This window comes from Chiloscyllium punctatum, chromosome 5, assembly GCF_047496795.1.
Source record: "Chiloscyllium punctatum isolate Juve2018m chromosome 5, sChiPun1.3, whole genome shotgun sequence".
Classification (NCBI taxonomy): Eukaryota; Metazoa; Chordata; class Chondrichthyes; order Orectolobiformes; family Hemiscylliidae; genus Chiloscyllium; species Chiloscyllium punctatum.
The window spans coordinates 42,377,669-42,402,367 of NC_092743.1; the positions used below are offsets into that span (position 1 = coordinate 42,377,669).

The following is a 24,699-nucleotide window of genomic DNA, read 5'->3' on the forward strand; positions in this document are numbered from 1 at the left end:
AGACCCGTCGGTCGGACCTTTCCGACCAGATATCCCATCCCAATCTAGTCGTACCTGCCGGCACCCGGGCCATATCCCTCCAAACCCTTCCTATTCATATAGCCACCCAGATGCCTTTTAAATATTGCAATTGTACTCGCCTCCGCCACTTCCTCTGGCAGCTCATTCCATACACGTACCACCCTCTGTGTGAAAAAGGTGCCCCTTAGTTCTCTTTCATATCTTTTCCCTCTCACCCTAAACCTCTGCTCTCTAGTGCTGGTCTCCCGCACCCCAGGGAAAAGACTTTCTCTCTTTATCCGATCTATACGCCTCATGATTTTATATCAACCATACAAATATCTCAGCAAGGGACCCAGCAGTCACTTCCTTAGCTTCCCCCAGACCTGATCAGGTCCTGGGCATTGATCCACTTGTACGCGCTTCAAGGCATCCAGCATTCCTCCTCTGCAATGTGGACAATTTTCAAGATGTCACCATCCATTTCCCTATATTCTATACTTCTCCCTACATTCTATCCTTTTCCACAGTAAACACTGATGCAAAATACTCGTTTAGTATCGGCCCAGCCTCTCCTGCGGCTCGGCACAAAGGCCGCTGTGCTGATCCTCAAGGGGCCCTATTCTCTCCCTAGTCACCCTTTTGTCCTTATAATGTATTTGCAAAATCCCTTTGGATTTTCCTTAACTCTCTCTGCCAAAACTATCTCAGGTCCCCTTTTTACCCTCCTGATTTCCCTACTGTCTTTACACTCTTGTACGGATTCACTCGATCTATCCTGTCTATACCTGACATGTGCTTCCTTCTTTTCCTGAAGCAAACCCTCATTTTCTTAGGCTCTTTGGTAAACGGAAGCACCTCCCTTCTTGCCTGCATGGAGTGCTGAGCAAAGGATCTTAGTGCGCTGTGACGTGGCTCTCCAGCAGCGGAGCCATCGAGACAAAGAAGTGAAAGGCTTTGCCGAATGTTGCCTGCCAAGCGCAAGACATACCGGGCTTTGCCGAGCTCCTGACGCCACGGCTCTGCGGTACCGCGAGTGGGCCGTGTCTCTGCACGGGCCAGAGCCCAGCATGTAACGGGCGAGGTGCGTGATTGTGGATTGAAAGCCGATATCCTGGCCTCACTGGAGCTGCAGCTTTCTGACGAGGGTTGCTCTGTGGCTCGCGGCACCTTGAAAACCGGCCTATTTGGGCACGCGGTATGAGCCTCGGCTGTCGGCTGGCCTTCTTAGCGCAGTAGGCAGCGCGTCAGTCTCATAATCTGAAGGTCCTGAGTTCAATCCTCAGAGAAGGCAAGACTGTGGCCTTTGTCACCGGACGTGTTTTCTTTCTCTCCGCGGGCAATAATAATTGCTTTGGACGGCTTCACGCCTGATTTGAACTGACCACACCAGAGCAAACGCGTTGCTGGAAGGTTTAACATCTGGGCGACACGTGCTCAACTTTTTTTTCTGCACAGCATTTTGTAAACTCACCATCGTGCTATCTGTGCAGCAGCAAAGACTGGAGCCACACGCAGGGTTCACGCGAGGGTCACACTGCTTGCGTCTCAAGCGTGTCCCCAGGAAAAGCACTGTGGAGAATGTGGACATCGATCCCACTACCTCTCGCATGCGAAGCGAGCGCTCTACCATTTGAGCTAATTCCCCTACGACGTGCACTTGCTTAGCCCCCATGGTGCTTCGGAACGATGAGCTGAGAGCAGCAGGTGATTTCCTCTCGAGATTGCACGCTGTATTCAACCGAACAACGCGACGCGACTATCGACACATCCGAGCAGCAGCAGCAGCAGCACGTGCGCGAAGTCTTCTGGAAAACACGGTGCCGCCGAAAGAATCGCCAGCGAGACGCTCTGAGATTCCAGAATCCAAACGAACCGATCGGCGCCAGCAGTCACAACAAGTGTGAGGTAGCACTCGAGAGCGCTGTCTGACTGATTGGAGACTTGCGACACGTTCAAGTGAGTGCTGACTGACTGCGTGGATGTTGTGTTCCTCCAGAGGGCTCCCTGCTGCTCGTGGTTTGCAACTGCAGACGTCACAGCACACCAACAGGCAGACTTCTCTGAAGAAGAAGAAGAAGAAGAAGGTGTATTTTGGAGAAAGAGAACACTTGGGGCTGTTACCAGACGAAAAAAGAGGGCTTCTCCTTCATCCTCGTGAGCTGCAGCCCTGCGGTCAGGTTCCGCAAAGTGCTGCTTTCAGATACACGCCAAGCAGGCCGAGATGCAAAGAGCAACCGCCACTCGTCTGAAGCAGCACCCGCGAGCCCTGTCTGACCGGTAGGGCCTTTCCTAAGTGCTGACCTGCTCGGATGCGTTGCTGTTCAACTTGTGCAACTGTGGAAGTGGCACACCCCGTGCAGGCCAGATTTCATGAAGAGGAAACGAAGAGAAGTCCACAGGCAGTTTTCCGACAGGAATGGAAGACTCCTTCGTCCGGACGTTGACATAGTAAGTTGTCATCGAGCAGTTTAGAGCGCCGCTTCGCGGGAAAACTTTGCTTGAAAGGAGTCATAGAGTCATAGAGATGTACGTCACGGAAAGAGACCCGTCGGTCGGACCTTTCCGACCAGATATCCCATCCCAATCTAGTCGTACCTGCCGGCACCCGGGCCATATCCCTCCAAACCCTTCCTATTCATATAGCCACCCAGATGCCTTTTAAATGTTGCAATTGCACTCGCCTCCGCCACTTCCTCTGGCAGCTCATTCCATACACGTACCACCCTCTGTGTGAAAAAGGTGCCCCTTAGTTCTCTTTCATATCTTTTCCCTCTCACCCTAAACCTCTGCCCTCTAGTGCTGGTCTCCCGCACCCCAGGGAAAAGACTTTCTCTCTTTATCCGATCTATACGCCTCATGATTTTATATCAACCATACAAATATCTCAGCAAGGGGCCCAGCAGTCACTTCCTTAGCTTCCCCCAGACCTGATCAGGTCCTGGGCATTGATCCACTTGTACGCGCTTCAAGGCATCCAGCATTCCTCCTCTGCAATGTGGACAATTTTCAAGATGTCACCATCCATTTCCCTATATTCTATACTTCTCCCTACATTCTATCCTTTTCCACAGTAAACACTGATGCAAAATACTCGTTTAGTATCGGCCCAGCCTCTCCTGCGGCTCGGCACAAAGGCCGCTGTGCTGATCCTCGAGGGGCCCTATTCTCTCCCTAGTCACCCTTTTGTCCTTATAATGTATTTGCAAAATCCCTTTGGATTTTCCTTAACTCTCTCTGCCAAAACTATCTCAGGTCCCCTTTTTACCCTCCTGATTTCCCTACTGTCTTTACACTCTTGTACGGATTCACTCGATCTATCCTGTCTATACCTGACATGTGCTTCCTTCTTTTCCTGAAGCAAACCCTCATTTTCTTAGGCTCTTTGGTAAACGGAAGCACCTCCCTTCTTGCCTGCATGGAGTGCTGAGCAAAGGATCTTAGTGCGCTGTGACGTGGCTCTCCAGCAGCGGAGCCATCGAGACAAAGAAGTGAAAGGCTTTGCCGAATGTTGCCTGCCAAGCGCAAGACATACCGGGCTTTGCCGAGCTCCTGACGCCACGGCTCTGCGGTACCGCGAGTGGGCCGTGTCTCTGCACGGGCCAGAGCCCAGCATGTAACGGGCGAGGTGCGTGATTGTGGATTGAAAGCCGATATCCTGGCCTCACTGGAGCTGCAGCTTTCTGACGAGGGTTGCTCTGTGGCTCGCGGCACCTTGAAAACCGGCCTATTTGGGCACGCGGTATGAGCCTCGGCTGTCGGCTGGCCTTCTTAGCGCAGTAGGCAGCGCGTCAGTCTCATAATCTGAAGGTCCTGAGTTCAATCCTCAGAGAAGGCAAGACTGTGGCCTTTGTCACCGGACGTGTTTTCTTTCTCTCCGCGGGCAATAATAATTGCTTTGGACGGCTTCACGCCTGATTTGAACTGACCACACCAGAGCAAACGCGTTGCTGGAAGGTTTAACATCTGGGCGACACGTGCTCAACTTTTTTTTCTGCACAGCATTTTGTAAACTCACCATCGTGCTATCTGTGCAGCAGCAAAGACTGGAGCCACACGCAGGGTTCACGCGAGGGTCACACTGCTTGCGTCTCAAGCGTGTCCCCAGGAAAAGCACTGTGGAGAATGTGGACATCGATCCCACTACCTCTCGCATGCGAAGCGAGCGCTCTACCATTTGAGCTAATTCCCCTACGACGTGCACTTGCTTAGCCCCCATGGTGCTTCGGAACGATGAGCTGAGAGCAGCAGGTGATTTCCTCTCGAGATTGCACGCTGTATTCAACCGAACAACGCGACGCGACTATCGACACATCCGAGCAGCAGCAGCAGCAGCACGTGCGCGAAGTCTTCTGGAAAACACGGTGCCGCCGAAAGAATCGCCAGCGAGACGCTCTGAGATTCCAGAATCCAAACGAACCGATCGGCGCCAGCAGTCACAACAAGTGTGAGGTAGCACTCGAGAGCGCTGTCTGACTGATTGGAGACTTGCGACACGTTCAAGTGAGTGCTGACTGACTGCGTGGATGTTGTGTTCCTCCAGAGGGCTCCCTGCTGCTCGTGGTTTGCAACTGCAGACGTCACAGCACACCAACAGGCAGACTTCTCTGAAGAAGAAGAAGAAGAAGAAGGTGTATTTTGGAGAAAGAGAACACTTGGGGCTGTTACCAGACGAAAAAAGAGGGCTTCTCCTTCATCCTCGTGAGCTGCAGCCCTGCGGTCAGGTTCCGCAAAGTGCTGCTTTCAGATACACGCCAAGCAGGCCGAGATGCAAAGAGCAACCGCCACTCGTCTGAAGCAGCACCCGCGAGCCCTGTCTGACCGGTAGGGCCTTTCCTAAGTGCTGACCTGCTCGGATGCGTTGCTGTTCAACTTGTGCAACTGTGGAAGTGGCACACCCCGTGCAGGCCAGATTTCATGAAGAGGAAACGAAGAGAAGTCCACAGGCAGTTTTCCGACAGGAATGGAAGACTCCTTCGTCCGGACGTTGACATAGTAAGTTGTCATCGAGCAGTTTAGAGCGCCGCTTCGCGGGAAAACTTTGCTTGAAAGGAGTCATAGAGTCATAGAGATGTACGTCACGGAAAGAGACCCGTCGGTCGGACCTTTCCGACCAGATATCCCATCCCAATCTAGTCGTACCTGCCGGCACCCGGGCCATATCCCTCCAAACCCTTCCTATTCATATAGCCACCCAGATGCCTTTTAAATGTTGCAATTGCACTCGCCTCCGCCACTTCCTCTGGCAGCTCATTCCATACACGTACCACCCTCTGTGTGAAAAAGGTGCCCCTTAGTTCTCTTTCATATCTTTTCCCTCTCACCCTAAACCTCTGCCCTCTAGTGCTGGTCTCCCGCACCCCAGGGAAAAGACTTTCTCTCTTTATCCGATCTATACGCCTCATGATTTTATATCAACCATACAAATATCTCAGCAAGGGGCCCAGCAGTCACTTCCTTAGCTTCCCCCAGACCTGATCAGGTCCTGGGCATTGATCCACTTGTACGCGCTTCAAGGCATCCAGCATTCCTCCTCTGCAATGTGGACAATTTTCAAGATGTCACCATCCATTTCCCTATATTCTATACTTCTCCCTACATTCTATCCTTTTCCACAGTAAACACTGATGCAAAATACTCGTTTAGTATCGGCCCAGCCTCTCCTGCGGCTCGGCACAAAGGCCGCTGTGCTGATCCTCGAGGGGCCCTATTCTCTCCCTAGTCACCCTTTTGTCCTTATAATGTATTTGCAAAATCCCTTTGGATTTTCCTTAACTCTCTCTGCCAAAACTATCTCAGGTCCCCTTTTTACCCTCCTGATTTCCCTACTGTCTTTACACTCTTGTACGGATTCACTCGATCTATCCTGTCTATACCTGACATGTGCTTCCTTCTTTTCCTGAAGCAAACCCTCATTTTCTTAGGCTCTTTGGTAAACGGAAGCACCTCCCTTCTTGCCTGCATGGAGTGCTGAGCAAAGGATCTTAGTGCGCTGTGACGTGGCTCTCCAGCAGCGGAGCCATCGAGACAAAGAAGTGAAAGGCTTTGCCGAATGTTGCCTGCCAAGCGCAAGACATACCGGGCTTTGCCGAGCTCCTGACGCCACGGCTCTGCGGTACCGCGAGTGGGCCGTGTCTCTGCACGGGCCAGAGCCCAGCATGTAACGGGCGAGGTGCGTGATTGTGGATTGAAAGCCGATATCCTGGCCTCACTGGAGCTGCAGCTTTCTGACGAGGGTTGCTCTGTGGCTCGCGGCACCTTGAAAACCGGCCTATTTGGGCACGCGGTATGAGCCTCGGCTGTCGGCTGGCCTTCTTAGCGCAGTAGGCAGCGCGTCAGTCTCATAATCTGAAGGTCCTGAGTTCAATCCTCAGAGAAGGCAAGACTGTGGCCTTTGTCACCGGACGTGTTTTCTTTCTCTCCGCGGGCAATAATAATTGCTTTGGACGGCTTCACGCCTGATTTGAACTGACCACACCAGAGCAAACGCGTTGCTGGAAGGTTTAACATCTGGGCGACACGTGCTCAACTTTTTTTTCTGCACAGCATTTTGTAAACTCACCATCGTGCTATCTGTGCAGCAGCAAAGACTGGAGCCACACGCAGGGTTCACGCGAGGGTCACACTGCTTGCGTCTCAAGCGTGTCCCCAGGAAAAGCACTGTGGAGAATGTGGACATCGATCCCACTACCTCTCGCATGCGAAGCGAGCGCTCTACCATTTGAGCTAATTCCCCTACGACGTGCACTTGCTTAGCCCCCATGGTGCTTCGGAACGATGAGCTGAGAGCAGCAGGTGATTTCCTCTCGAGATTGCACGCTGTATTCAACCGAACAACGCGACGCGACTATCGACACATCCGAGCAGCAGCAGCAGCAGCACGTGCGCGAAGTCTTCTGGAAAACACGGTGCCGCCGAAAGAATCGCCAGCGATACGCTCTGAGATTCCAGAATCCAAACGAACCGATCGGCGCCAGCAGTCACAACAAGTGTGAGGTAGCACTCGAGAGCGCTGTCTGACTGATTGGAGACTTGCGACACGTTCAAGTGAGTGCTGACTGACTGCGTGGATGTTGTGTTCCTCCAGAGGGCTCCCTGCTGCTCGTGGTTTGCAACTGCAGACGTCACAGCACACCAACAGGCAGACTTCTCTGAAGAAGAAGAAGAAGAAGAAGGTGTATTTTGGAGAAAGAGAACACTTGGGGCTGTTACCAGACGAAAAAAGAGGGCTTCTCCTTCATCCTCGTGAGCTGCAGCCCTGCGGTCAGGTTCCGCAAAGTGCTGCTTTCAGATACACGCCAAGCAGGCCGAGATGCAAAGAGCAACCGCCACTCGTCTGAAGCAGCACCCGCGAGCCCTGTCTGACCGGTAGGGCCTTTCCTAAGTGCTGACCTGCTCGGATGCGTTGCTGTTCAACTTGTGCAACTGTGGAAGTGGCACACCCCGTGCAGGCCAGATTTCATGAAGAGGAAACGAAGAGAAGTCCACAGGCAGTTTTCCGACAGGAATGGAAGACTCCTTCGTCCGGACATTGACATAGTAAGTTGTCATCGAGCAGTTTAGAGCGCCGCTTCGCGGGAAAACTTTGCTTGAAAGGAGTCATAGAGTCATAGAGATGTACGTCACGGAAAGAGACCCGTCGGTCGGACCTTTCCGACCAGATATCCCATCCCAATCTAGTCGTACCTGCCGGCACCCGGGCCATATCCCTCCAAACCCTTCCTATTCATATAGCCACCCAGATGCCTTTTAAATATTGCAATTGTACTCGCCTCCGCCACTTCCTCTGGCAGCTCATTCCATACACGTACCACCCTCTGTGTGAAAAAGGTGCCCCTTAGTTCTCTTTCATATCTTTTCCCTCTCACCCTAAACCTCTGCTCTCTAGTGCTGGTCTCCCGCACCCCAGGGAAAAGACTTTCTCTCTTTATCCGATCTATACGCCTCATGATTTTATATCAACCATACAAATATCTCAGCAAGGGGCCCAGCAGTCACTTCCTTAGCTTCCCCCAGACCTGATCAGGTCCTGGGCATTGATCCACTTGTACGCGCTTCAAGGCATCCAGCATTCCTCCTCTGCAATGTGGACAATTTTCAAGATGTCACCATCCATTTCCCTATATTCTATACTTCTCCCTACATTCTATCCTTTTCCACAGTAAACACTGATGCAAAATACTCGTTTAGTATCGGCCCAGCCTCTCCTGCGGCTCGGCACAAAGGCCGCTGTGCTGATCCTCGAGGGGCCCTATTCTCTCCCTAGTCACCCTTTTGTCCTTATAATGTATTTGCAAAATCCCTTTGGATTTTCCTTAACTCTCTCTGCCAAAACTATCTCAGGTCCCCTTTTTACCCTCCTGATTTCCCTACTGTCTTTACACTCTTGTACGGATTCACTCGATCTATCCTGTCTATACCTGACATGTGCTTCCTTCTTTTCCTGAAGCAAACCCTCATTTTCTTAGGCTCTTTGGTAAACGGAAGCACCTCCCTTCTTGCCTGCATGGAGTGCTGAGCAAAGGATCTTAGTGCGCTGTGACGTGGCTCTCCAGCAGCGGAGCCATCGAGACAAAGAAGTGAAAGGCTTTGCCGAATGTTGCCTGCCAAGCGCAAGACATACCGGGCTTTGCCGAGCTCCTGACGCCACGGCTCTGCGGTACCGCGAGTGGGCCGTGTCTCTGCACGGGCCAGAGCCCAGCATGTAACGGGCGAGGTGCGTGATTGTGGATTGAAAGCCGATATCCTGGCCTCACTGGAGCTGCAGCTTTCTGACGAGGGTTGCTCTGTGGCTCGCGGCACCTTGAAAACCGGCCTATTTGGGCACGCGGTATGAGCCTCGGCTGTCGGCTGGCCTTCTTAGCGCAGTAGGCAGCGCGTCAGTCTCATAATCTGAAGGTCCTGAGTTCAATCCTCAGAGAAGGCAAGACTGTGGCCTTTGTCACCGGACGTGTTTTCTTTCTCTCCGCGGGCAATAATAATTGCTTTGGACGGCTTCACGCCTGATTTGAACTGACCACACCAGAGCAAACGCGTTGCTGGAAGGTTTAACATCTGGGCGACACGTGCTCAACTTTTTTTTCTGCACAGCATTTTGTAAACTCACCATCGTGCTATCTGTGCAGCAGCAAAGACTGGAGCCACACGCAGGGTTCACGCGAGGGTCACACTGCTTGCGTCTCAAGCGTGTCCCCAGGAAAAGCACTGTGGAGAATGTGGACATCGATCCCACTACCTCTCGCATGCGAAGCGAGCGCTCTACCATTTGAGCTAATTCCCCTACGACGTGCACTTGCTTAGCCCCCATGGTGCTTCGGAACGATGAGCTGAGAGCAGCAGGTGATTTCCTCTCGAGATTGCACGCTGTATTCAACCGAACAACGCGACGCGACTATCGACACATCCGAGCAGCAGCAGCAGCAGCACGTGCGCGAAGTCTTCTGGAAAACACGGTGCCGCCGAAAGAATCGCCAGCGATACGCTCTGAGATTCCAGAATCCAAACGAACCGATCGGCGCCAGCAGTCACAACAAGTGTGAGGTAGCACTCGAGAGCGCTGTCTGACTGATTGGAGACTTGCGACACGTTCAAGTGAGTGCTGACTGACTGCGTGGATGTTGTGTTCCTCCAGAGGGCTCCCTGCTGCTCGTGGTTTGCAACTGCAGACGTCACAGCACACCAACAGGCAGACTTCTCTGAAGAAGAAGAAGAAGAAGAAGGTGTATTTTGGAGAAAGAGAACACTTGGGGCTGTTACCAGACGAAAAAAGAGGGCTTCTCCTTCATCCTCGTGAGCTGCAGCCCTGCGGTCAGGTTCCGCAAAGTGCTGCTTTCAGATACACGCCAAGCAGGCCGAGATGCAAAGAGCAACCGCCACTCGTCTGAAGCAGCACCCGCGAGCCCTGTCTGACCGGTAGGGCCTTTCCTAAGTGCTGACCTGCTCGGATGCGTTGCTGTTCAACTTGTGCAACTGTGGAAGTGGCACACCCCGTGCAGGCCAGATTTCATGAAGAGGAAACGAAGAGAAGTCCACAGGCAGTTTTCCGACAGGAATGGAAGACTCCTTCGTCCGGACATTGACATAGTAAGTTGTCATCGAGCAGTTTAGAGCGCCGCTTCGCGGGAAAACTTTGCTTGAAAGGAGTCATAGAGTCATAGAGATGTACGTCACGGAAAGAGACCCGTCGGTCGGACCTTTCCGACCAGATATCCCATCCCAATCTAGTCGTACCTGCCGGCACCCGGGCCATATCCCTCCAAACCCTTCCTATTCATATAGCCACCCAGATGCCTTTTAAATATTGCAATTGTACTCGCCTCCGCCACTTCCTCTGGCAGCTCATTCCATACACGTACCACCCTCTGTGTGAAAAAGGTGCCCCTTAGTTCTCTTTCATATCTTTTCCCTCTCACCCTAAACCTCTGCTCTCTAGTGCTGGTCTCCCGCACCCCAGGGAAAAGACTTTCTCTCTTTATCCGATCTATACGCCTCATGATTTTATATCAACCATACAAATATCTCAGCAAGGGGCCCAGCAGTCACTTCCTTAGCTTCCCCCAGACCTGATCAGGTCCTGGGCATTGATCCACTTGTACGCGCTTCAAGGCATCCAGCATTCCTCCTCTGCAATGTGGACAATTTTCAAGATGTCACCATCCATTTCCCTATATTCTATACTTCTCCCTACATTCTATCCTTTTCCACAGTAAACACTGATGCAAAATACTCGTTTAGTATCGGCCCAGCCTCTCCTGCGGCTCGGCACAAAGGCCGCTGTGCTGATCCTCGAGGGGCCCTATTCTCTCCCTAGTCACCCTTTTGTCCTTATAATGTATTTGCAAAATCCCTTTGGATTTTCCTTAACTCTCTCTGCCAAAACTATCTCAGGTCCCCTTTTTACCCTCCTGATTTCCCTACTGTCTTTACACTCTTGTACGGATTCACTCGATCTATCCTGTCTATACCTGACATGTGCTTCCTTCTTTTCCTGAAGCAAACCCTCATTTTCTTAGGCTCTTTGGTAAACGGAAGCACCTCCCTTCTTGCCTGCATGGAGTGCTGAGCAAAGGATCTTAGTGCGCTGTGACGTGGCTCTCCAGCAGCGGAGCCATCGAGACAAAGAAGTGAAAGGCTTTGCCGAATGTTGCCTGCCAAGCGCAAGACATACCGGGCTTTGCCGAGCTCCTGACGCCACGGCTCTGCGGTACCGCGAGTGGGCCGTGTCTCTGCACGGGCCAGAGCCCAGCATGTAACGGGCGAGGTGCGTGATTGTGGATTGAAAGCCGATATCCTGGCCTCACTGGAGCTGCAGCTTTCTGACGAGGGTTGCTCTGTGGCTCGCGGCACCTTGAAAACCGGCCTATTTGGGCACGCGGTATGAGCCTCGGCTGTCGGCTGGCCTTCTTAGCGCAGTAGGCAGCGCGTCAGTCTCATAATCTGAAGGTCCTGAGTTCAATCCTCAGAGAAGGCAAGACTGTGGCCTTTGTCACCGGACGTGTTTTCTTTCTCTCCGCGGGCAATAATAATTGCTTTGGACGGCTTCACGCCTGATTTGAACTGACCACACCAGAGCAAACGCGTTGCTGGAAGGTTTAACATCTGGGCGACACGTGCTCAACTTTTTTTTCTGCACAGCATTTTGTAAACTCACCATCGTGCTATCTGTGCAGCAGCAAAGACTGGAGCCACACGCAGGGTTCACGCGAGGGTCACACTGCTTGCGTCTCAAGCGTGTCCCCAGGAAAAGCACTGTGGAGAATGTGGACATCGATCCCACTACCTCTCGCATGCGAAGCGAGCGCTCTACCATTTGAGCTAATTCCCCTACAACGTGCACTTGCTTAGCCCCCATGGTGCTTCGGAACGATGAGCTGAGAGCAGCAGGTGATTTCCTCTCGAGATTGCACGCTGTATTCAACCGAACAACGCGACGCGACTATCGACACATCCGAGCAGCAGCAGCAGCAGCACGTGCGCGAAGTCTTCTGGAAAACACGGTGCCGCCGAAAGAATCGCCAGCGAGACGCTCTGAGATTCCAGAATCCAAACGAACCGATCGGCGCCAGCAGTCACAACAAGTGTGAGGTAGCACTCGAGAGCGCTGTCTGACTGATTGGAGACTTGCGACACGTTCAAGTGAGTGCTGACTGACTGCGTGGATGTTGTGTTCCTCCAGAGGGCTCCCTGCTGCTCGTGGTTTGCAACTGCAGACGTCACAGCACACCAACAGGCAGACTTCTCTGAAGAAGAAGAAGAAGAAGAAGGTGTATTTTGGAGAAAGAGAACACTTGGGGCTGTTACCAGACGAAAAAAGAGGGCTTCTCCTTCATCCTCGTGAGCTGCAGCCCTGCGGTCAGGTTCCGCAAAGTGCTGCTTTCAGATACACGCCAAGCAGGCCGAGATGCAAAGAGCAACCGCCACTCGTCTGAAGCAGCACCCGCGAGCCCTGTCTGACCGGTAGGGCCTTTCCTAAGTGCTGACCTGCTCGGATGCGTTGCTGTTCAACTTGTGCAACTGTGGAAGTGGCACACCCCGTGCAGGCCAGATTTCATGAAGAGGAAACGAAGAGAAGTCCACAGGCAGTTTTCCGACAGGAATGGAAGACTCCTTCGTCCGGACATTGACATAGTAAGTTGTCATCGAGCAGTTTAGAGCGCCGCTTCGCGGGAAAACTTTGCTTGAAAGGAGTCATAGAGTCATAGAGATGTACGTCACGGAAAGAGACCCGTCGGTCGGACCTTTCCGACCAGATATCCCATCCCAATCTAGTCGTACCTGCCGGCACCCGGGCCATATCCCTCCAAACCCTTCCTATTCATATAGCCACCCAGATGCCTTTTAAATATTGCAATTGTACTCGCCTCCGCCACTTCCTCTGGCAGCTCATTCCATACACGTACCACCCTCTGTGTGAAAAAGGTGCCCCTTAGTTCTCTTTCATATCTTTTCCCTCTCACCCTAAACCTCTGCTCTCTAGTGCTGGTCTCCCGCACCCCAGGGAAAAGACTTTCTCTCTTTATCCGATCTATACGCCTCATGATTTTATATCAACCATGCAAATATCTCAGCAAGGGGCCCAGCAGTCACTTCCTTAGCTTCCCCCAGACCTGATCAGGTCCTGGGCATTGATCCACTTGTACGCGCTTCAAGGCATCCAGCATTCCTCCTCTGCAATGTGGACAATTTTCAAGATGTCACCATCCATTTCCCTATATTCTATACTTCTCCCTACATTCTATCCTTTTCCACAGTAAACACTGATGCAAAATACTCGTTTAGTATCGGCCCAGCCTCTCCTGCGGCTCGGCACAAAGGCCGCTGTGCTGATCCTCGAGGGGCCCTATTCTCTCCCTAGTCACCCTTTTGTCCTTATAATGTATTTGCAAAATCCCTTTGGATTTTCCTTAACTCTCTCTGCCAAAACTATCTCAGGTCCCCTTTTTACCCTCCTGATTTCCCTACTGTCTTTACACTCTTGTACGGATTCACTCGATCTATCCTGTCTATACCTGACATGTGCTTCCTTCTTTTCCTGAAGCAAACCCTCATTTTCTTAGGCTCTTTGGTAAACGGAAGCACCTCCCTTCTTGCCTGCATGGAGTGCTGAGCAAAGGATCTTAGTGCGCTGTGACGTGGCTCTCCAGCAGCGGAGCCATCGAGACAAAGAAGTGAAAGGCTTTGCCGAATGTTGCCTGCCAAGCGCAAGACATACCGGGCTTTGCCGAGCTCCTGACGCCACGGCTCTGCGGTACCGCGAGTGGGCCGTGTCTCTGCACGGGCCAGAGCCCAGCATGTAACGGGCGAGGTGCGTGATTGTGGATTGAAAGCCGATATCCTGGCCTCACTGGAGCTGCAGCTTTCTGACGAGGGTTGCTCTGTGGCTCGCGGCACCTTGAAAACCGGCCTATTTGGGCACGCGGTATGAGCCTCGGCTGTCGGCTGGCCTTCTTAGCGCAGTAGGCAGCGCGTCAGTCTCATAATCTGAAGGTCCTGAGTTCAATCCTCAGAGAAGGCAAGACTGTGGCCTTTGTCACCGGACGTGTTTTCTTTCTCTCCGCGGGCAATAATAATTGCTTTGGACGGCTTCACGCCTGATTTGAACTGACCACACCAGAGCAAACGCGTTGCTGGAAGGTTTAACATCTGGGCGACACGTGCTCAACTTTTTTTTCTGCACAGCATTTTGTAAACTCACCATCGTGCTATCTGTGCAGCAGCAAAGACTGGAGCCACACGCAGGGTTCACGCGAGGGTCACACTGCTTGCGTCTCAAGCGTGTCCCCAGGAAAAGCACTGTGGAGAATGTGGACATCGATCCCACTACCTCTCGCATGCGAAGCGAGCGCTCTACCATTTGAGCTAATTCCCCTACAACGTGCACTTGCTTAGCCCCCATGGTGCTTCGGAACGATGAGCTGAGAGCAGCAGGTGATTTCCTCTCGAGATTGCACGCTGTATTCAACCGAACAACGCGACGCGACTATCGACACATCCGAGCAGCAGCAGCAGCAGCACGTGCGCGAAGTCTTCTGGAAAACACGGTGCCGCCGAAAGAATCGCCAGCGAGACGCTCTGAGATTCCAGAATCCAAACGAACCGATCGGCGCCAGCAGTCACAACAAGTGTGAGGTAGCACTCGAGAGCGCTGTCTGACTGATTGGAGACTTGCGACACGTTCAAGTGAGTGCTGACTGACTGCGTGGATGTTGTGTTCCTCCAGAGGGCTCCCTGCTGCTCGTGGTTTGCAACTGCAGACGTCACAGCACACCAACAGGCAGACTTCTCTGAAGAAGAAGAAGAAGAAGAAGGTGTATTTTGGAGAAAGAGAACACTTGGGGCTGTTACCAGACGAAAAAAGAGGGCTTCTCCTTCATCCTCGTGAGCTGCAGCCCTGCGGTCAGGTTCCGCAAAGTGCTGCTTTCAGATACACGCCAAGCAGGCCGAGATGCAAAGAGCAACCGCCACTCGTCTGAAGCAGCACCCGCGAGCCCTGTCTGACCGGTAGGGCCTTTCCTAAGTGCTGACCTGCTCGGATGCGTTGCTGTTCAACTTGTGCAACTGTGGAAGTGGCACACCCCGTGCAGGCCAGATTTCATGAAGAGGAAACGAAGAGAAGTCCACAGGCAGTTTTCCGACAGGAATGGAAGACTCCTTCGTCCGGACGTTGACATAGTAAGTTGTCATCGAGCAGTTTAGAGCGCCGCTTCGCGGGAAAACTTTGCTTGAAAGGAGTCATAGAGTCATAGAGATGTACGTCACGGAAAGAGACCCGTCGGTCGGACCTTTCCGACCAGATATCCCATCCCAATCTAGTCGTACCTGCCGGCACCCGGGCCATATCCCTCCAAACCCTTCCTATTCATATAGCCACCCAGATGCCTTTTAAATGTTGCAATTGCACTCGCCTCCGCCACTTCCTCTGGCAGCTCATTCCATACACGTACCACCCTCTGTGTGAAAAAGGTGCCCCTTAGTTCTCTTTCATATCTTTTCCCTCTCACCCTAAACCTCTGCCCTCTAGTGCTGGTCTCCCGCACCCCAGGGAAAAGACTTTCTCTCTTTATCCGATCTATACGCCTCATGATTTTATATCAACCATACAAATATCTCAGCAAGGGGCCCAGCAGTCACTTCCTTAGCTTCCCCCAGACCTGATCAGGTCCTGGGCATTGATCCACTTGTACGCGCTTCAAGGCATCCAGCATTCCTCCTCTGCAATGTGGACAATTTTCAAGATGTCACCATCCATTTCCCTATATTCTATACTTCTCCCTACATTCTATCCTTTTCCACAGTAAACACTGATGCAAAATACTCGTTTAGTATCGGCCCAGCCTCTCCTGCGGCTCGGCACAAAGGCCGCTGTGCTGATCCTCGAGGGGCCCTATTCTCTCCCTAGTCACCCTTTTGTCCTTATAATGTATTTGCAAAATCCCTTTGGATTTTCCTTAACTCTCTCTGCCAAAACTATCTCAGGTCCCCTTTTTACCCTCCTGATTTCCCTACTGTCTTTACACTCTTGTACGGATTCACTCGATCTATCCTGTCTATACCTGACATGTGCTTCCTTCTTTTCCTGAAGCAAACCCTCATTTTCTTAGGCTCTTTGGTAAACGGAAGCACCTCCCTTCTTGCCTGCATGGAGTGCTGAGCAAAGGATCTTAGTGCGCTGTGACGTGGCTCTCCAGCAGCGGAGCCATCGAGACAAAGAAGTGAAAGGCTTTGCCGAATGTTGCCTGCCAAGCGCAAGACATACCGGGCTTTGCCGAGCTCCTGACGCCACGGCTCTGCGGTACCGCGAGTGGGCCGTGTCTCTGCACGGGCCAGAGCCCAGCATGTAACGGGCGAGGTGCGTGATTGTGGATTGAAAGCCGATATCCTGGCCTCACTGGAGCTGCAGCTTTCTGACGAGGGTTGCTCTGTGGCTCGCGGCACCTTGAAAACCGGCCTATTTGGGCACGCGGTATGAGCCTCGGCTGTCGGCTGGCCTTCTTAGCGCAGTAGGCAGCGCGTCAGTCTCATAATCTGAAGGTCCTGAGTTCAATCCTCAGAGAAGGCAAGACTGTGGCCTTTGTCACCGGACGTGTTTTCTTTCTCTCCGTGGGCAATAATAATTGCTTTGGACGGCTTCACGCCTGATTTGAACTGACCACACCAGAGCAAACGCGTTGCTGGAAGGTTTAACATCTGGGCGACACGTGCTCAACTTTTTTTTCTGCACAGCATTTTGTAAACTCACCATCGTGCTATCTGTGCAGCAGCAAAGACTGGAGCCACACGCAGGGTTCACGCGAGGGTCACACTGCTTGCGTCTCAAGCGTGTCCCCAGGAAAAGCACTGTGGAGAATGTGGACATCGATCCCACTACCTCTCGCATGCGAAGCGAGCGCTCTACCATTTGAGCTAATTCCCCTACGACGTGCACTTGCTTAGCCCCCATGGTGCTTCGGAACGATGAGCTGAGAGCAGCAGGTGATTTCCTCTCGAGATTGCACGCTGTATTCAACCGAACAACGCGACGCGACTATCGACACATCCGAGCAGCAGCAGCAGCAGCACGTGCGCGAAGTCTTCTGGAAAACACGGTGCCGCCGAAAGAATCGCCAGCGATACGCTCTGAGATTCCAGAATCCAAACGAACCGATCGGCGCCAGCAGTCACAACAAGTGTGAGGTAGCACTCGAGAGCGCTGTCTGACTGATTGGAGACTTGCGACACGTTCAAGTGAGTGCTGACTGACTGCGTGGATGTTGTGTTCCTCCAGAGGGCTCCCTGCTGCTCGTGGTTTGCAACTGCAGACGTCACAGCACACCAACAGGCAGACTTCTCTGAAGAAGAAGAAGAAGAAGAAGGTGTATTTTGGAGAAAGAGAACACTTGGGGCTGTTACCAGACGAAAAAAGAGGGCTTCTCCTTCATCCTCGTGAGCTGCAGCCCTGCGGTCAGGTTCCGCAAAGTGCTGCTTTCAGATACACGCCAAGCAGGCCGAGATGCAAAGAGCAACCGCCACTCGTCTGAAGCAGCACCCGCGAGCCCTGTCTGACCGGTAGGGCCTTTCCTAAGTGCTGACCTGCTCGGATGCGTTGCTGTTCAACTTGTGCAACTGTGGAAGTGGCACACCCCGTGCAGGCCAGATTTCATGAAGAGGAAACGAAGAGAAGTCCACAGGCAGTTTTCCGACAGGAATGGAAGACTCCTTCGTCCGGACGTTGACATAGTAAGTTGTCATCGAGCAGTTTAGAGCGCCGCTTCGCGGGAAAACTTTGCTTGAAAGGAGTCATAGAGTCATAGAGATGTACGTCACGGAAAGAGACCCGTCGGTCGGACCTTTCCGACCAGATATCCCATCCCAATCTAGTCGTACCTGCCGGCACCCGGGCCATATCCCTCCAAACCCTTCCTATTCATATAGCCACCCAGATGCCTTTTAAATATTGCAATTGTACTCGCCTCCGCCACTTCCTCTGGCAGCTCATTCCATACACGTACCACCCTCTGTGTGAAAAAGGTGCCCCTTAGTTCTCTTTCATATCTTTTCCCTCTCACCCTAAACCTCTGCTCTCTAGTGCTGGTCTCCCGCACCCCAGGGAAAAGACTTTCTCTCTTTATCCGATCTATACGCCTCATGATTTTATATCAACCATACAAATATCTCAGCAAGGGGCCCAGCAGTCACTTCCTTAGCTTCCCCCAGACCTGATCAGGTCCTGGGCATTGATCCACTTGTACGCGCTTCAAGGCATCCAGCATTCCTCCTCTGCAATGTGGACAATTTTCAAGATGTCACCATCCATTTCCCTATATTCTATACTTCTCCCTACATTCTATCCTTTTCCACAGTAAACACTGATGCAAAATACTCGTTTAGTATCGGCCCAGCCTCTCCTGCGGCTCGGCACAAAGGCCGCTGTGCTGATCCTCGAGGGGCCCTATTCTCTCCCTAGTCACCCTTTTGTCCTTATAATGTATTTGCAAAATCCCTTTGGATTTTCCTTAACTCTCTCTGCCAAAACTATCTCAGGTCCCCTTTTTACCCTCCTGATTTCCCTACTGTCTTTACACTCTTGTACGGATTCACTCGATCTATCCTGTCTATACCTGACATGTGCTTCCTTCTTTTCCTGAAGCAAACCCTCATTTTCTTAGGCTCTTTGGTAAACGGAAGCACCTCCCTTCTTGCCTGCATGGAGTGCTGAGCAAAGGATCTTAGTGCGCTGTGACGTGGCTCTCCAGCAGCGGAGCCATCGAGACAAAGAAGTGAAAGGCTTTGCCGAATGTTGCCTGCCAAGCGCAAGACATACCGGGCTTTGCCGAGCTCCTGACGCCACGGCTCTGCGGTACCGCGAGTGGGCCGTGTCTCTGCACGGGCCAGAGCCCAGCATGTAACGGGCGAGGTGCGTGATTGTGGATTGAAAGCCGATATCCTGGCCTCACTGGAGCTGCAGCTTTCTGACGAGGGTTGCTCTGTGGCTCGCGGCACCTTGAAAACCGGCCTATTTGGGCACGCGGTATGAGCCTCGGCTGTCGGCTGGCCTTCTTAGCGCAGTAGGCAGCGCGTCAGTCTCATAATCTGAAGGTCCTGAGTTCAATCCTCAGAGAAGGCAAGACTGTGGCCTTTGTCACCGGACGTGTTTTCTTTCTCTCCGCGGGCAATAATAATTGCTTTGGACGGCTTCACGCCTGATTTGAACTGACCACACCAGAGCAAACGCGTTGCTGGAAGGTTTAACATCTGGGCGACACGTGCTCAACTTTTTTTTCTGCACAGCATTTTGTAAACTCACCATCGTGCTATCTGTGCAGCAGCAAAGACTGGAGCCACACGCAGGGTTCACGCGAGGGTCACACTGCTTGCGTCTCAAGCGTGTCCCCAGGAAAAGCACTGTGGAGAATGTGGACATCGATCCCACTACCTCTCGCATGCGAAGCGAGCGCTCTACCATTTGAGCTAATTCCCCTACAACGTGCACTTGCTTAGCCCCCATGGTGCTTCGGAACGATGAGCTGAGAGCAGCAGGTGATTTCCTCTCGAGATTGCACGCTGTATTCAACCGAACAACGCGACGCGACTATCGACACATCCGAGCAGCAGCAGCAGCAGCACGTGCGCGAAGTCTTCTGGAAAACACGGTGCCGCCGAAAGAATCGCCAGCGAGACGCTCTGAGATTCCAGAATCCAAACGAACCGATCGGCGCCAGCAGTCACAACAAGTGTGAGGTAGCACTCGAGAGCGCTGTCTGACTGATTGGAGACTTGCGACACGTTCAAGTGAGTGCTGACTGACTGCGTGGATGTTGTGTTCCTCCAGAGGGCTCCCTGCTGCTCGTGGTTTGCAACTGCAGACGTCACAGCACACCAACAGGCAGACTTCTCTGAAGAAGAAGAAGAAGAAGAAGGTGTATTTTGGAGAAAGAGAACACTTGGGGCTGTTACCAGACGAAAAAAGAGGGCTTCTCCTTCATCCTCGTGAGCTGCAGCCCTGCGGTCAGGTTCCGCAAAGTGCTGCTTTCAGATACACGCCAAGCAGGCCGAGATGCAAAGAGCAACCGCCACTCGTCTGAAGCAGCACCCGCGAGCCCTGTCTGACCGGTAGGGCCTTTCCTAAGTGCTGACCTGCTCGGATGCGTTGCTGTTCAACTTGTGCAACTGTGGAAGTGGCACACCCCGTGCAGGCCAGATTTCATGAAGAGGAAACGAAGAGAAGTCCACAGGCAGTTTTCCGACAGGAATGGAAGACTCCTTCGTCCGGACATTGACATAGTAAGTTGTCATCGAGCAGTTTAGAGCGCCGCTTCGCGGGAAAACTTTGCTTGAAAGGAGTCATAGAGTCATAGAGATGTACGTCACGGAAAGAGACCCGTCGGTCGGACCTTTCCGACCAGATATCCCATCCCAATCTAGTCGTACCTGCCGGCACCCGGGCCATATCCCTCCAAACCCTTCCTATTCATATAGCCACCCAGATGCCTTTTAAATATTGCAATTGTACTCGCCTCCGCCACTTCCTCTGGCAGCTCATTCCATACACGTACCACCCTCTGTGTGAAAAAGGTGCCCCTTAGTTCTCTTTCATATCTTTTCCCTCTCACCCTAAACCTCTGCTCTCTAGTGCTGGTCTCCCGCACCCCAGGGAAAAGACTTTCTCTCTTTATCCGATCTATACGCCTCATGATTTTATATCAACCATGCAAATATCTCAGCAAGGGGCCCAGCAGTCACTTCCTTAGCTTCCCCCAGACCTGATCAGGTCCTGGGCATTGATCCACTTGTACGCGCTTCAAGGCATCCAGCATTCCTCCTCTGCAATGTGGACAATTTTCAAGATGTCACCATCCATTTCCCTATATTCTATACTTCTCCCTACATTCTATCCTTTTCCACAGTAAACACTGATGCAAAATACTCGTTTAGTATCGGCCCAGCCTCTCCTGCGGCTCGGCACAAAGGCCGCTGTGCTGATCCTCGAGGGGCCCTATTCTCTCCCTAGTCACCCTTTTGTCCTTATAATGTATTTGCAAAATCCCTTTGGATTTTCCTTAACTCTCTCTGCCAAAACTATCTCAGGTCCCCTTTTTACCCTCCTGATTTCCCTACTGTCTTTACACTCTTGTACGGATTCACTCGATCTATCCTGTCTATACCTGACATGTGCTTCCTTCTTTTCCTGAAGCAAACCCTCATTTTCTTAGGCTCTTTGGTAAACGGAAGCACCTCCCTTCTTGCCTGCATGGAGTGCTGAGCAAAGGATCTTAGTGCGCTGTGACGTGGCTCTCCAGCAGCGGAGCCATCGAGACAAAGAAGTGAAAGGCTTTGCCGAATGTTGCCTGCCAAGCGCAAGACATACCGGGCTTTGCCGAGCTCCTGACGCCACGGCTCTGCGGTACCGCGAGTGGGCCGTGTCTCTGCACGGGCCAGAGCCCAGCATGTAACGGGCGAGGTGCGTGATTGTGGATTGAAAGCCGATATCCTGGCCTCACTGGAGCTGCAGCTTTCTGACGAGGGTTGCTCTGTGGCTCGCGGCACCTTGAAAACCGGCCTATTTGGGCACGCGGTATGAGCCTCGGCTGTCGGCTGGCCTTCTTAGCGCAGTAGGCAGCGCGTCAGTCTCATAATCTGAAGGTCCTGAGTTCAATCCTCAGAGAAGGCAAGACTGTGGCCTTTGTCACCGGACGTGTTTTCTTTCTCTCCGCGGGCAATAATAATTGCTTTGGACGGCTTCACGCCTGATTTGAACTGACCACACCAGAGCAAACGCGTTGCTGGAAGGTTTAACATCTGGGCGACACGTGCTCAACTTTTTTTTCTGCACAGCATTTTGTAAACTCACCATCGTGCTATCTGTGCAGCAGCAAAGACTGGAGCCACACGCAGGGTTCACGCGAGGGTCACACTGCTTGCGTCTCAAGCGTGTCCCCAGGAAAAGCACTGTGGAGAATGTGGACATCGATCCCACTACCTCTCGCATGCGAAGCGAGCGCTCTACCATTTGAGCTAATTCCCCTACAACGTGCACTTGCTTAGCCCCCATGGTGCTTCGGAACGATGAGCTGAGAGCAGCAGGTGATTTCCTCTCGAGATTGCACGCTGTATTCAACCGAACAACGCGACGCGACTATCGACACATCCGAGCAGCAGCAGCAGCAGCACGTGCGCGAAGTCTTCTGGAAAACACGGTGCCGCCGAAAGAATCGCCAGCGAGACGCTCTGAGATTCCAGAATCCAAACGAACCGATCGGCGCCAGCAGTCACAACAAGTGTGAGGTAGCACTCGAGAGCGCTGTCTGACTGATTGGAGACTTGCGACACGTTCAAGTGAGTGCTGACTGACTGCGTGGATGTTGTGTTCCTCCAGAGGGCTCCCTGCTGCTCGTGGTTTGCAACTGCAGACGTCACAGCACACCAACAGGCAGACTTCTCTGAAGAAGAAGAAGAAGAAGAAGGTGTATTTTGGAGAAAGAGAACACTTGGGGCTGTTACCAGACGAAAAAAGAGGGCTTCTCCTTCATCCTCGTGAGCTGCAGCCCTGCGGTCAGGTTCCGCAAAGTGCTGCTTTCAGATACACGCCAAGCAGGCCGAGATGCAAAGAGCAACCGCCACTCGTCTGAAGCAGCACCCGCGAGCCCTGTCTGACCGGTAGGGCCTTTCCTAAGTGCTGACCTGCTCGGATGCGTTGCTGTTCAACTTGTGCAACTGTGGAAGTGGCACACCCCGTGCAGGCCAGATTTCATGAAGAGGAAACGAAGAGAAGTCCACAGGCAGTTTTCCGACAGGAATGGAAGACTCCTTCGTCCGGACGTTGACATAGTAAGTTGTCATCGAGCAGTTTAGAGCGCCGCTTCGCGGGAAAACTTTGCTTGAAAGGAGTCATAGAGTCATAGAGATGTACGTCACGGAAAGAGACCCGTCGGTCGGACCTTTCCGACCAGATATCCCATCCCAATCTAGTCGTACCTGCCGGCACCCGGGCCATATCCCTCCAAACCCTTCCTATTCATATAGCCACCCAGATGCCTTTTAAATGTTGCAATTGCACTCGCCTCCGCCACTTCCTCTGGCAGCTCATTCCATACACGTACCACCCTCTGTGTGAAAAAGGTGCCCCTTAGTTCTCTTTCATATCTTTTCCCTCTCACCCTAAACCTCTGCCCTCTAGTGCTGGTCTCCCGCACCCCAGGGAAAAGACTTTCTCTCTTTATCCGATCTATACGCCTCATGATTTTATATCAACCATACAAATATCTCAGCAAGGGGCCCAGCAGTCACTTCCTTAGCTTCCCCCAGACCTGATCAGGTCCTGGGCATTGATCCACTTGTACGCGCTTCAAGGCATCCAGCATTCCTCCTCTGCAATGTGGACAATTTTCAAGATGTCACCATCCATTTCCCTATATTCTATACTTCTCCCTACATTCTATCCTTTTCCACAGTAAACACTGATGCAAAATACTCGTTTAGTATCGGCCCAGCCTCTCCTGCGGCTCGGCACAAAGGCCGCTGTGCTGATCCTCGAGGGGCCCTATTCTCTCCCTAGTCACCCTTTTGTCCTTATAATGTATTTGCAAAATCCCTTTGGATTTTCCTTAACTCTCTCTGCCAAAACTATCTCAGGTCCCCTTTTTACCCTCCTGATTTCCCTACTGTCTTTACACTCTTGTACGGATTCACTCGATCTATCCTGTCTATACCTGACATGTGCTTCCTTCTTTTCCTGAAGCAAACCCTCATTTTCTTAGGCTCTTTGGTAAACGGAAGCACCTCCCTTCTTGCCTGCATGGAGTGCTGAGCAAAGGATCTTAGTGCGCTGTGACGTGGCTCTCCAGCAGCGGAGCCATCGAGACAAAGAAGTGAAAGGCTTTGCCGAATGTTGCCTGCCAAGCGCAAGACATACCGGGCTTTGCCGAGCTCCTGACGCCACGGCTCTGCGGTACCGCGAGTGGGCCGTGTCTCTGCACGGGCCAGAGCCCAGCATGTAACGGGCGAGGTGCGTGATTGTGGATTGAAAGCCGATATCCTGGCCTCACTGGAGCTGCAGCTTTCTGACGAGGGTTGCTCTGTGGCTCGCGGCACCTTGAAAACCGGCCTATTTGGGCACGCGGTATGAGCCTCGGCTGTCGGCTGGCCTTCTTAGCGCAGTAGGCAGCGCGTCAGTCTCATAATCTGAAGGTCCTGAGTTCAATCCTCAGAGAAGGCAAGACTGTGGCCTTTGTCACCGGACGTGTTTTCTTTCTCTCCGCGGGCAATAATAATTGCTTTGGACGGCTTCACGCCTGATTTGAACTGACCACACCAGAGCAAACGCGTTGCTGGAAGGTTTAACATCTGGGCGACACGTGCTCAACTTTTTTTTCTGCACAGCATTTTGTAAACTCACCATCGTGCTATCTGTGCAGCAGCAAAGACTGGAGCCACACGCAGGGTTCACGCGAGGGTCACACTGCTTGCGTCTCAAGCGTGTCCCCAGGAAAAGCACTGTGGAGAATGTGGACATCGATCCCACTACCTCTCGCATGCGAAGCGAGCGCTCTACCATTTGAGCTAATTCCCCTACGACGTGCACTTGCTTAGCCCCCATGGTGCTTCGGAACGATGAGCTGAGAGCAGCAGGTGATTTCCTCTCGAGATTGCACGCTGTATTCAACCGAACAACGCGACGCGACTATCGACACATCCGAGCAGCAGCAGCAGCAGCACGTGCGCGAA

The 24,699-nt window shown here is 52.4% G+C and overlaps 10 non-coding genes across 10 annotated transcripts; all 10 read left to right on the top strand.

The window, feature by feature from the left end:
- Positions 1 to 1,221: 1,221 nt before the first annotated feature.
- trnam-cau (transfer RNA methionine (anticodon CAU)) lies at positions 1,222 to 1,294 on the top strand. Its single transcript has one exon. It is a non-coding gene; the product is annotated as a tRNA-Met (tRNA).
- A 2,471-nt stretch (positions 1,295 to 3,765) lies between these two features.
- On the top strand, positions 3,766 to 3,838 carry trnam-cau (transfer RNA methionine (anticodon CAU)). The gene has a single exon. It is a non-coding gene; the product is annotated as a tRNA-Met (tRNA).
- A 2,471-nt stretch (positions 3,839 to 6,309) lies between these two features.
- Positions 6,310 to 6,382, top strand: trnam-cau (transfer RNA methionine (anticodon CAU)). The gene has a single exon. It is a non-coding gene; the product is annotated as a tRNA-Met (tRNA).
- A 2,471-nt stretch (positions 6,383 to 8,853) lies between these two features.
- trnam-cau (transfer RNA methionine (anticodon CAU)) lies at positions 8,854 to 8,926 on the top strand. Its single transcript has one exon. It is a non-coding gene; the product is annotated as a tRNA-Met (tRNA).
- Positions 8,927 to 11,397: 2,471 nt separating this feature from the next.
- Positions 11,398 to 11,470, top strand: trnam-cau (transfer RNA methionine (anticodon CAU)). Its single transcript has one exon. It is a non-coding gene; the product is annotated as a tRNA-Met (tRNA).
- Positions 11,471 to 13,941: 2,471 nt separating this feature from the next.
- On the top strand, positions 13,942 to 14,014 carry trnam-cau (transfer RNA methionine (anticodon CAU)). The gene has a single exon. It is a non-coding gene; the product is annotated as a tRNA-Met (tRNA).
- A 2,471-nt stretch (positions 14,015 to 16,485) lies between these two features.
- On the top strand, positions 16,486 to 16,558 carry trnam-cau (transfer RNA methionine (anticodon CAU)). The gene has a single exon. It is a non-coding gene; the product is annotated as a tRNA-Met (tRNA).
- A 2,471-nt stretch (positions 16,559 to 19,029) lies between these two features.
- On the top strand, positions 19,030 to 19,102 carry trnam-cau (transfer RNA methionine (anticodon CAU)). The gene has a single exon. It is a non-coding gene; the product is annotated as a tRNA-Met (tRNA).
- Positions 19,103 to 21,573: 2,471 nt separating this feature from the next.
- Positions 21,574 to 21,646, top strand: trnam-cau (transfer RNA methionine (anticodon CAU)). Its single transcript has one exon. It is a non-coding gene; the product is annotated as a tRNA-Met (tRNA).
- A 2,471-nt stretch (positions 21,647 to 24,117) lies between these two features.
- Positions 24,118 to 24,190, top strand: trnam-cau (transfer RNA methionine (anticodon CAU)). Its single transcript has one exon. It is a non-coding gene; the product is annotated as a tRNA-Met (tRNA).
- Positions 24,191 to 24,699: the final 509 nt, after the last annotated feature.